The 12,585-nt window shown below is 43.4% G+C and overlaps 1 protein-coding gene across 1 annotated transcript in view; it reads right to left on the bottom strand.

Annotated features, from left to right (window-relative positions):
- The window catches only part of Astn2 (astrotactin 2), a 671,847-nt gene that overhangs the window by 248,928 nt on the left and 410,334 nt on the right, over positions 1–12,585 (bottom strand). The gene's annotated exons all lie outside the window — the stretch shown is intronic.

The following is a 12,585-nucleotide window of genomic DNA, read 5'->3' as shown; positions in this document are numbered from 1 at the left end:
AAGTAGCCAAACTTCATGTGGTCTTTGAAGTACTGGATACCTTTTCTTACCCAGTGTCCTGTTTATCTGTCCCTACCAATGGCAGCCAAATCAGGTCCCTACTCAAGACTGCCTTTTTTGGCGAAACCGCACTGACTTGCTTTCCATGATATAAATCAACATTAGCTACACACGTAGTGAATCTATGCCAATGCATTCCTCACTCTGCCCAGCGTTCTAGACACGACTACTAGTGAGCATGCACTTGTTTCCCCCTGACAGTTCACCTCTCACCAAAGGAGTACTTGAACGTTCACTTCCTCCCACATGCATGCTGCAGTCTTCATAGACGGATGTAACTGTTACTTAAACAAGTTCAAATTCCATTGAACAAAGCAGTACATGTTTCAGCTATCAGATGTTAAGACTGATGGATTACAACAAAAGTTCTAAATTCACCTTGGGTACTAATTGCAGTACACTTTCAAGGCCTGCGCCGCTCACATACTCTTCAGCTCACATCTGGACAAACTGATAAGAAAGCATAGGTGTTTCCACCTTGGATGCCAGAGAAGACTGCAAGTCACACAATATATGGGACCAAGTCCAGCCCCCTCTATACTTCCTATTAGCAGCACTCTAAAAGAGCCTAGGCAGCTGAACAAGGAGGATACCAACAGACAGACATGCCAAAGTGAATGGATTGAGGCCACGAGACCTCTACTCTACACAAGGAACTGGTCAAGTAAGTAAAACTGGGAACAGGAAACATGCATGCTTGTAATAACACTTGATGGAAGAAAAGAGGTTGTGAATTTGAAGGAGAACAACGAAGGACATTAGGGAGGGTTTAGAAGAGAAGAGGGAAGCAAGTGATGTAATTAAAATGCAAGCACAAAAATCAATTAGCCAAGCTAGTCTTCTTTCCTGCCCTCCCCAGATATAGAGAGCCCCCTATGGGCCTCCTCAAAAGTTTCATTACATAAACAACACATCATATCCTGAAATGTGTATGTTTTACCAGCAGCCTCAATATTGGTGTGGGGGCACCCCCCGCTTCAGAGTGACAATGCTTTAGAGTTGATATTGAAAATGACTTCATAATATGATCTATGAGAATGTGGTAAGTTTAATTTCAGAGCAGCCTGTATTGAAACTTAACAATACTAACCCTATAAATCTCTTAAGCCTCGGGATGTGAAAGTTGTTTGACATACTTAACGATTCCACTAAGACATTAGGAATGAAGTTAAATGGCATGGCTCAAGGGATAGAGATGGGTAGGGTACACATATCATTTCACCTGATCCAGGACTTAGAGGCTGGATCCAGGAGAGCAAACATTCACTAATTGATCTATTGGAAGAAAGGTCATAGGATGAGGAACGGATGTCTCTGGGCTAGTCAGAAACAGTAATACTTAGTGAAATGCAGGTGCATTGAAACCATAAATAAAACCAAGCAAAACCCTTCCATTTCACTCTGAGGATAATGACCAAGAATAAACTTTTTTTCTCATCAATGAATTCCAAACACTTAGTATGTATGAGGACTATTCTTAAATATTCTATAAGGATTTGTGCAAACAAAACTGAGCCCAAACTAAACGACATAGGCAGGCTGCCTGAATGCAATAAAGGCTATATAAATAAAATGTCAGAAACAATACGGAGTCTGATGGCAGAGTAGTTCCGCAGAGAAACAAACTGCAAAGAGGAACTTTCCGTTTATTCTAGGGGGCTGGGAGGCTGGGAGTCACTCTCTTCTGTGACTTCACCATCATTTACAACTAGGTCCCAACCTTTTCTTTTTTAAGTATTAACCTTTTTTTTTTTTTCCCTCACTGGATCGGTGCATATCCAGTTGCCTTTTTGTTTCACCAGTTTCATAGCCTTTGTTGCCTCAGACTGGACGTGCTCCATGAGGACGGCAGCTCTGCAGAATCTGCTGCCCCTTCCTCACTCCGCCAATGGAGCACTAGCAGCCAATTAGGCTGCTGAGCCTGGGAGCTTGGCACTTTCAGGCATTCACTGCTGCTTACCTTCCACCTCCCATGATTCAATCACAAGGCCAAGGCTTGCACAGAAGTTAGTTCCCCCTCCCACAGGTGTCCATTGTGACTGCAGGCTTAGTTTTCAGAGGTGGAAAGCAGTGAAACTTTTAGTGTGTGAAGCTAGGAGGAGCGTCCTTAGGTTGCTGGAACAATGCCGAAGGCAGCTGTGAATAGGGCTTATTAATTTTCCTGAAGATAATCTTATAAAAAGGAGTTTATGTGGCCTCTCTGGTCTTCTGATTTCTGATTCATGATGGAACTTCTTGCCCTGATGTAAGCCCCTGCCTCTGTCATTCGTATTTTTCCAAACATCCAAACAAAAATTTCTGACTGACTTGAGGGCTTTGAAACTCCAAAACTGTGAATTAAATAAATGTCATCCTGTGTAGCTTAGGTCAGATTTTTTATGATGATGTGAAGCCAATTTGTCATCATACATTAAACTACCAACTGAATAGTTTCACGTCCATTTATTCTTTTCTTTATCCTCAGGACAACTGAACTTTAAGCTGCTTTGTTTTATTTTCTAGATTAGATTTTCTTGATTTTCTTATAGCATCCCACATATATTTCCTCTCACCCCATGTCAAGCTTCTATCTACACTCGAGCAAAATTCTGAAATGAAAGTGCTAAGAACTGATGTGTAGAACCTTTTCATGACCTTGACTTGCTCCTGATAATGTACATATTTCTTATGGTCTTTAATTAACAGTGGGTTTTGGTTCTTTTCTATTCTTTTAGGATTATCTTACCACCACACAGCTATAGATACACATGCAGACTCCCTCCCCTACATTTATATTCTTCTTGAACAATGTAACACAGTCCCCACAACCTACTTTGCCTCCAGGCTATCCTGTCTGACATCATTGCTTTCTTCTCTTCCCACCTCCAGGTTCATGCAGAGCTCATCTTCAAAAGCCTCAAATTAACCAGGGACAAGCACCCATGTCTTGGGAAGTACAGTGAGAAAAGGGTCAGATCCTTTACTACTGTATAGCTACACCATTATGCCTTTTGCTTGAGAACACTGATAATATGAATGATCATCACTGGATTAATTATATCTTGATAATAAATGAAAATAGTAATAATGAACATTTCCTGGCATTTATTGTATGTCAGATGCAGTGGTAGTCACTTCATAAACATTGTTTGGTTGAAGCATCATTCTCATAAGAATATTGCAGCACAACTGTTACTGGTCTGACTTTAAAGATTACAAAAATTGAAGCTCAGAACACAAAAACGCCTTGATCCAAGTCACACATCAGACAGTAGGATAAGGGGATTGCCTGGTGTGTGTGTGTGTGTGTGTGTAAGCATGATTTATTGAGTAGGACACATGCTGAATTCCTACACAGGACCAGTTAGTCATCGCAGGGTCTTATGCCATCTTCAGGACCTCCATGTGAGACCAAGATGCTTTCACAGTCATGACTTGGTGCTTCCCTATTGGCCTGTTGTTTGTACTTCATTTGCATCTGGTGATTCAGTCCTTTATGTTTGTGGAATTTCTCAGCACGGACTATGAGAGCTTCTCTAAGTACTAAGTAAACTGATCAATAGCAACATCCAAAGTTCTATAAGGAGATCCAGTGGCTATTCATCTCAGCTGCTCCAAAATGAGTAAACAGTATTCTAATGTGTCAGGTTTTTCCTCACGTGTAACCTTGCTTAGAATCTCCAACCTCTGCAGTTTCTTAATGGCAAATTCCCCCTTACTCACCCACCCCCAGCGCTCTGCTAGACACCTAAAGAAACTCCCCAAAGACATTTGGAGATTCAGGGATCCATCTCTTAGCCTTGTACCTCTGCTCCCCAACCTATATGTCTTTACTCATACATTGGTCTCTCCTATTATCCTATCATAGCATTTATTAAAAGATAGCAAGGAGGGCATATGGAAGGGTTTAACAGGGGGAATATTGTAATTATAATATAACAAAATTTTAAGGTAAAAATAATAGAATTTAAAAATTTGGACATTCTTTTTTTAATTTTTATTTATTTATTTATTAAAGATTTCTGTCTCTTCCCCACAGCCGCCTCCCCTTTCCCTCCCCCTCCCCCAACCAAGTCACCCTCCCTTGTCAGCCCAAAGAGCAATTCTGTATGTTACCTTTCTCTGACTATGAGCCTCTTGGGAGAAACATCTGCAACCTACCTACTTTCTTATTCCTAGCTGTCACAAAGAACTTGCTGTATACTAGGAAGTCAAAGCACTACTACAGAAAGCTGGGCAAGTAAGAAGAAAAACTGTCACCTGGGGCGAAGAGAAAAGTGGAAGTTCTCTGAGTACCCCGACTCAGGTTGACCTTGGCCAGAGGCAGAAGCTCCAGTTAGTGTGTCCTCTAGCCAGATCATTTACTCTCACCTAGAAAGTGAAGACTCTACAACAGAAACCTGTAACTGTGTCCAAGGAAACGTCATCTTCCTGGTCCAGTCCTGCTGATGGAGAGATGTCTTTTCTAACAACCCTATCCCCTTAGTCCTGCATCCCATGCCCGGTTCTATGACAGAATCAATGTGATGTGTCCAGCTTAAATGTAATCATGACAACTAGCTTACTTGTGTGTCAGTCTCTTATTGTTCCCACCAAGGACTGTTCGCTTAAGTGAGTCCCCATGAACCTCAGAGTTTCAGGTATAGCATACCCTATGTTTGCTTATGTGCGCATATTCACATGTACACACAACACTATATTATATAAGGCTATTAACAGTCTGCCAGCAAATGACTGACATTGATGAATATGTATGAGGTTTTAGCAACCAGAAGTCTGAATTTATTCTCAATTTCTAGAGCTGTTAAGACGAAAAACAGTTCTAGTTCATTGCTTTTCCCTTTTGGCTGCAGGTAATAATGCCGCATAAATTGACCTCAACATTCCCACACAAAGACTGGGGATGGCTAATTAACATACAAAAGACAGGGAATCCCCTCACACGTGAGCCAGTATTTCCCTTGTCTCAGCCCCTGGCAGATGTTGCTAAGAGATGTCTGTATCCTTCACCACTGAGATGGTCCTAGCCCCTAATCTCTTTCAACACGGTACTCCGAGCTCTCACTACCATCCATTGGTAATGGTCCTGAGAGAATTGCAGGCCTGGCTTGATTACTTCTGGTGTCTCTTCTCACTCTGACCATTTACAGTCTGGTTATTGTTTTTTTATTGTTGTGGTTTGTTTGTTTTTCTTTACCTTATAATGCTGCCCCTGCTCTAGGATATGGAATCACGTTGTACCAAGGAGAACAGCTGAGTAGAGTATTTCTGCCTCTGCCCAGGCTGAGAGCTAAATCCTCAGCCTCAGTCCTCTTCCCGTCTTTCAACTGACATAAGAGAAATGGAACAAGAGAACAAATGGTTCTCTTGGGTTTGATGCTAACATCTAAAGAGCTCTCTGAGGCTGCTGGGATGTAGGTGAATGGACACTGATGTTGTGATTAAAGCAGCCTGGGTTCAAATCTCTGCTCTGCCCATCTCCCTGTTGGGAACTCTTGACAAGTCACCTCACCCTTCAGAGCCTTGGATTCCTCCAGCGTGAAATGCAGATAACAATGCCTGCCCCACAGACATGTTCTGAAGAATAAATTGGGTGAAGTGATGTATGCGAAAGCGCCTTCTAAGACACACCGTGCTGAACACACGGAGAGGATTATTATTCTCGGCATACACCCATAGGAAAAAGACTAGGGTGTTCCGTTCCAGATGGACTCAGTCTAAAACGGGGAACAAATGCTTTTTTTGGTAATTTCATTTTGTGGAAACAGCAATCTCATGGGCCTATTTGTGTTTAATGAACCGCATCCTGTATCGTCTTTTTGCATAGCTCTGAGAAGAAGAAAGTTGGCTCTCTCCTCTAGTGTGCCGCAAGGAGGTGTCTGGCTTATGTTTAACCTCCTCCAGTCTCTCCCTACTGGACATAAGATATAACACTACCTCACTGCTAGACGGACCCCACAATCTTCTGCAAAAAAGCCAGGACACAAGGCAACAGGAAAGGGATATTTGGCCAGCTCCCAAACCTGTGCTGGTCCCAAGTAAAAATGATTGTGTTCCATCCTGAGCATTTTAACCCATGCTATAGTTGAGGGAAATGAGATAGGGCCCCAAGTTCACGCCCCTTGGCAATGAAGGAACCAGCCCTTCATTGGACTCAGTATCTAAGCCCAAATTGGTACTCTGAGGTCTTCCACAAAGTGCTTCTGTGCATCAGAAGCCTTTAGTGTCCCTGAAGCAGACACTCTCTGGGACTAAAGGAAGCTAGTCACCTTCTTCCCCAATAAAATCCAAAAAGAGACAACATTTAGGCTAAGATGGTAAGATATGCATGACTCTCCCAGGCTTATTTCTTCATTCGTTCTGCAGTAAACATTGCTGAATGGCATGTGTGTCAAGCAAAGGTTAAGAGTGATGCTACAAGGATCCTTCAAGGATCTTCCAGTAGGGTAACAGAGTTAAACACAAACTATGACTGTGAAGTTATTACTGAGGTTAGTTATATCTACTGTCCTTCAATGAGAATGTAATGGAGATGCTTAACTGCCGTTTCTTCTTGAATGATCTCTTGCGAAATGGCATTTGAGTTGAGTGATCTAAAGTGACTATAAAGGCCATAAAGGTCAAAACCCAGAGGAAGGCTAAGTTTCAGAAGGACCACAGATTTTTCCAGAATCCGAAGGGTAGGGAACACAGGGACATATGGTGCTGAAGAGGTTGGATGGAGACAGATGGAACCTATAGGGCCTTGAGGCCACGGGAATATGTTTAGAAGTTATCCCCAGTGCAACAAGACCTCCAGGAGTTTGAACTCAATGAACAACATAATAAGCCCTCCCATTTGATCTGTGATGATTGCATTGATGTGGCAAATTGATGGAGCCACTGGAGCTTAGATGTCTGGTCAAACATCCTGGGGACATATGAGAGAGTGACTTTGGATGAGGCTCCTATTTAAACCATTGGACCATGTGAAGCAGAGTGACCTCTCTAATGTGAGTCGGCCTCTTCTAAGCCATCAAAAGGTCTCAGCAGAACAGTCAGGCTGACAGATGAGCTGGAAGGATGAATGCTTCTTAGCGGACTGCCGTTAGCTTGATGCTGGCCTGTTCTGCTCTCACATCCTCATGTAAATACTGGTTCTTCTTTAGGGTTAAACTGGCAGCCTCCAGACTACAGCTAATACCAGCAGCCTAGAAGTAAGTCATCAGTTTGCCAGGGTCTCCAATCTACCTACTCCAGGTGTTGGAGCTCTGTAGTAACCACATAAACCAGTTCATCAAATGTACCTATGGCTATAACTCTTAATGCCATCTCTTTCTTGTGTGTGTGTAGTTTCAATCTGCTGGCACTGTTTCTCTGGAGAAGCCTGGGTGTCATTTATCTCATTAGTACTTTGTGTAGTGTGGGCTAATGTGGGGCAAGAATAGCTTCAGGTGGGAGACAAAGACGACAACTCAGACAAGCTGTGATGGTGGTGTAGGGTATGAAGGCAAGATTAGTGTAGCAACAGTGAGAGCATCCAGGAGCTACGTGGAAATGCAGGTGGATGGAACTTGGGATAGTTTGGAAATGGGCTAGATAATTAAGGGTAAGAGAGGTGCTGAGGTTTCCCAGGCCTGGCTCTGCCTCTAAAGGAGTAATGGCACTTTTCACTAGAAGTCTAGGACAGCCCAGGGTTGTATGGAGTTGCATGTGTGCTGTGGGAGAACAAGCAGGATAGCAATCCTCAGAGGGAGGCTTGGATAAGGAGATAGAAGTCAGGGATAGGGTGAGGCCATAGTGTAGGGATGACAACAAAGAACGTAATAGATTGATTGACACAGAGATAGATAGTCCAGAAAAAGGGACCAAAAGGACATGCCTCCTGTTCGGCCTTACTGGCTTAGCAGAGTAGGATATGCCTGCAAAGGAAGATGAAGAGGGCGGAAGAGAGAACATGCAAAGATCTGGTTTTATGCACACAGCACAGAAATGCATCAAGCTGGAGGCAGTAGACTGTCAAATGCTACAGAAAGGTCAGGCAAGAAGGAAAAATGGCCCCAGGTTATGAAATCACTGGGAAAGTCAGCTGGCACCCCGGAGGTCTCAGATCCTGAGAATAAGCCCTTTCATGTCTCCTTGCTGTCTTTGAAGAAAGTTCCCTCAGGAAATAGAGAGCACTGGAGACTTCTTTAGTTCACAACAGCTCTTGGCCACACCTCGTCAGCACAAGAAGAAGTGACATTTAACTACATCTTGGTATTCCCCTCCCCACAACCTGATGCCTGCATCTGACTTTCAAACAGCCAAAGACTTTTCCAAAAAGTAGCCCAGGAATATTCTAGTTGGCATTCAGAAGTACATGGTAATTCAGATGGCAATGCATTCCTTAGAATTTTCCCAGAAAATTACAGTAGAGCTAAAAACACCTTTAAAATGGGTGTTTATCTCTGGGGACATCTTTCTAAACTATGAATTCAAGAAAATTCAAAAACTGCATATGTGAACAGATTATTCTTTCAGAGGGGACAAAGGTCTTGGAGGCCTTATGCTCAGAAGATGCCTATTCATGAGTTGCTTCTAGACTTTCTCTACTTCTTTGGACTTGGATTTACTTTTGTCTCTCCTTCTTTTCTTCTTCCTCCTTTTCCTTCTCTCTGTTCATTCACAGAGGTTCAACAATTATATCCCATATTCATATCCATCCTTTATAATGTCATTATCTGTACAAAATAAAAGATGACCATAAACCATCCCATGGGACTGGTAATTTATGTATCCATCAGTCTAGTACATAGTAGAAAGTCACAAACCCTGGTTGATTCCTCTCTGGCCCATCTCCACAGCCAGTTCTAATACTGAAGTTGAACTCACCAGGTAGGTCACTCCCCACTCTAGACCAATCAGAACCATTTCTGATCCTATATCAGCTGACAAGCGGTGGTAGTGAAGTCTCAGTTACATCTCTTCTACACACCCCAGTTCACAGCTCTGAATACACACCCGGGAAGGCTGTACTCTAAGTGGGGAGTTGGGAGCATCTGGATGAGCTCCGGCTCGGCGCTAGACACATCTCTTCATAGACCTATTTTCTTATACAGACTACACAGCTACTCTGCTTGCAAATATGGAAACTGAGAGGGAATCAACTTGCTAACGATCACACAAGTGGCCAAGTGTATGCCTGAGATTTTAACGGGTGCCCAGCTGACTATGAAACTTTGTTTTAGTCCCAAAGCAGAGGTTGAGGTCACACATTAGGAAGGGCTGCAGCCAGGTCTCGGATCTTTAGCTGATGTTTATAGTTTTCACTTTATTTCAAGCTACTGTTTTTCCTGCACCCACTGAGTTTTGGAAATTTTACCTGTGTTATTTCATCTCATTTGCCTAAAAGTTACGAAAAAGAATTACTATCTTGTTTAGCATGAGGAATCTGAAAACTTGGAAGCTACTAAGCAGAGGGTATAGAAGAAGAAGAAGGAGTCCAGATGTGCCCCACTTCGTTGCTGCCCAAGTGCCTCTTCCCACAAGCTCTGCTCCCAGTTATCTGCCCAAAGTCCATACCTACCTGACCCCAAGCCCCGGCGTTTAGAAGACAATGTTATGTTACTGATGCCTTGGAAGAGAAATCATATCAATTATCTCTGAATCCAAAGGGTTCCCAGTGTCTTTTTTCTTGCTTTTAACCTCCCAGTCTCTTGTATTATTCCCTATTATAAAAAATAAGCTAACTGAAGACTTCTGATATGCTGTAGCATGTAGAGATAGAGAAAGAAACATAGAAAACAGTTATCTTGGCTTCCGAGTATCTGCATGTTCTTCTTGGAACAAATACAGAAGAAAAGTATCAGCAGAATGGACGCCCTGAGATGCCAAGCTACAGCACCAGACGTTCAGTCCTGGACATGGGCTGGGGCCTCCAGTTGCTGTGTCAGCTTTTTCTACCCTCTTCCCTTTCTTATCTTTCTTGTGATAGATTCCGTTTCTATTACAAAGAATGAGATGTTCTTCATCAAAGAAGTCTAAGCCCTGAAAGCAACCAAGGATAGAGATGGGATGACATTTAGTATCACAGTAGTGTCCCAGACCCTGAATGTGGCAGGAAGTAAATTAGTTCAGTGGCCACAGTGAGAGAGAGTTTTTATAAACATAACCTAATTGTATTACTTCAAAGTCCTGAAGCTTATGGCCTTGCTTAATGATGTGTCTCATTATTTATAGGGTGGCACAATGAGACTTCTATTGATTTAATGCACTTCCTTAAAGACTGTCATTGTCACAGCTATAAAACCGAGCTATTCCCTGACAACTCAATTATGTCCTCTGAGCCTATAAACCACCCATGCCCCCCCTCAGTTGCACACAGGAAGCAGACAGTGGTGCACACAGAGTTGGGGATACAAAACCCCTAGAGGCAGAATGAAAGGCTACAGATCTGGCCAAGGTACATTCAGGGGTTCCCTCTCCCCAGGCATAGTCAGCAGCTGGCGAGCTCTGAAGGATGACATGATGCAGCTTCGCTTTGCTTTGGCCCTGTCACATGGGGCTGTGTGATGAGTCTTTCCTGTCTCATTGAGCCTTAATTTCTCCAGTGGAAACTGGAGAGCTGAGTTCCATGAGAACTCCAAGGCTGGTGTTCTGTGGTCTGTGGTTATGACATATGGGTTTCCTGGAATTAGGATGCAGAGCCTGTGGAGAAGATGCGGGCAGGTTTGTATTAGCAATCCTCACAATATCTAACAATCAATGGTATTAACTATAACAGAAAGTACTTTAATGTATCAGAGAAGAAAGAGAGAGGAGGAGGCATAGAGAAAGGTAAAGAGAGAGAGAGGAAGAGAGAGAGAGAGGGAGGGAGGGAAGGAGGGAGGAAAGAAGGAAGAAAGAAAGAATGAATGAAAGAAAGAATGAGTGAAAGAAAGAATGAAAGAAATAAAACTGAAAGAAAATAGTTTTTGTAACCAGCCAGTTAGAACTATGACTTCCAACACGGGCCCTACTATTCAGCAGCAGTGTCTCCACGGGCACTTAGGTCCTCATGTCTGAGACTGGGTTTCTCAAGTCGGAGAGGCCACTTCTCAAGTACAATGACATATTGATATGTATATATGCTGCCTGGGTGATACCGTAATGGTTAAAGTGTTGTACAAGAAGAAAGCATGAAGACCAAGGTTTGAATCCCTAGCACCATATAAATTCTGGGCAGTCATAGCCAGCTGCTTCTAATCCAGCACAAGGAGGGTAGAGAAGGGGGTGCCCAGGTAAGTTAGCTAGCTAGATTAGCTGGATAAGCGAACTTGGGCTGTCTGGGAGATGCTGCCTCGATGGGCAAGGTAGAGAGTGATTGAGGTAAACTTCAGATGTCAGTCTCTGGACTTCACACATGAATGCACATTTACACATGCCCACATATATACCCATGTAAACACCCATGTGACACACACAGATACATATGACAAAGTATAATAAATATACCATTACATACATGGGATATTTCCAACATTGTAAAATGCTAGTGTGTAAGTCACTTCCCCCATTACAAGTGCTAGGTAGATGGGAATAGTTATCCAAGTACACATTTCACAGGAAGGGGACACTGATGGCATACGGGAATGACTTTCCTGAGCTCAATGGCAGTGACTATTCTTCTGCACTAGACCACCTTAGACTACAGAAGTTCAAAATCTTCTGACAGCTGAGAAGCAGAGGAATTTAAGATGTGGTGACCCTTCACGAGGAAAGCAATCCCTCTGTGGAGGACACTTGTGCCCCAGACTTGAACAAGCGAAAGTTTTTCCTGCCTTCTCCCAAAGAGCCCAAAGAGAAGGCAACATAGAGACATCATTCCCTATCCTCTGCCTGTTTCTTTGGCAGCTTTTCCAAGGGAAGGCTTGGTTTAAAAAAGCCTACAGTAGTAGGATCAAAAACCCATTGCCATTGTTCTTGAGGTCTCAGTAGTCCTCCTTGTCCGCTATGTTCAGCGAGACCAGTTTTGACCCAGGCTTTTTCAGACCCAGGCCAGCTGGCCTTGGTGAGTTCTTGATAGAACATCCCCATTGTCTCAGTGTATGGGTGCACCCCTCGCGGTCCTGTTGATCCTACTGCACCTATTGGTTTCGTGGGAGCCTAGGCAGTTTCGTGGATGCTCACCTTACTAGACCTGGATGGAGGTGGGTGGTCCTTGGACTTCCCACAGGGCAGAGAACCCTGATTGCTTTTTGGGCTGACGAGGGAGGGGGACTTGATTGGGGGAGGGGGAGGGAAAGGGGAGGCGGCGGTGGGGAAGAGACAGAAATCTTTAATAAATAAATTAATTAATTAAAAAAAAGAAAAAAAAAGCCTACAGTATAATAAAAGAGTTTAAATACCTGGCTGAAAGACTCTTAAGATAGCATGTTTCCTCACCCTGACCAAGGTAAAGCGAGGCTCAGAGGAGGTCCGGGAACTGCCAAAGGCCGCACAGTTTACGGTAGGAGAACAGGATGCATATCTGGCGAGGCTCCATTGTCGCCTCAGTTGCCTTCCCCATGCACCATACTTGGCCGTCACCTCCAGCCAGCCCACTCC

This window comes from Alexandromys fortis, unplaced genomic scaffold (assembly GCF_014885135.2).
Source record: "Alexandromys fortis isolate MF-2015 unplaced genomic scaffold, M_Fortis_MF-2015_v1.1 scaffold_183, whole genome shotgun sequence".
Classification (NCBI taxonomy): Eukaryota; Metazoa; Chordata; class Mammalia; order Rodentia; family Cricetidae; genus Alexandromys; species Alexandromys fortis.
Note: the sequence above shows the minus strand (reverse complement) of the source record. Positions and strands in the feature narration are given on the sequence as shown.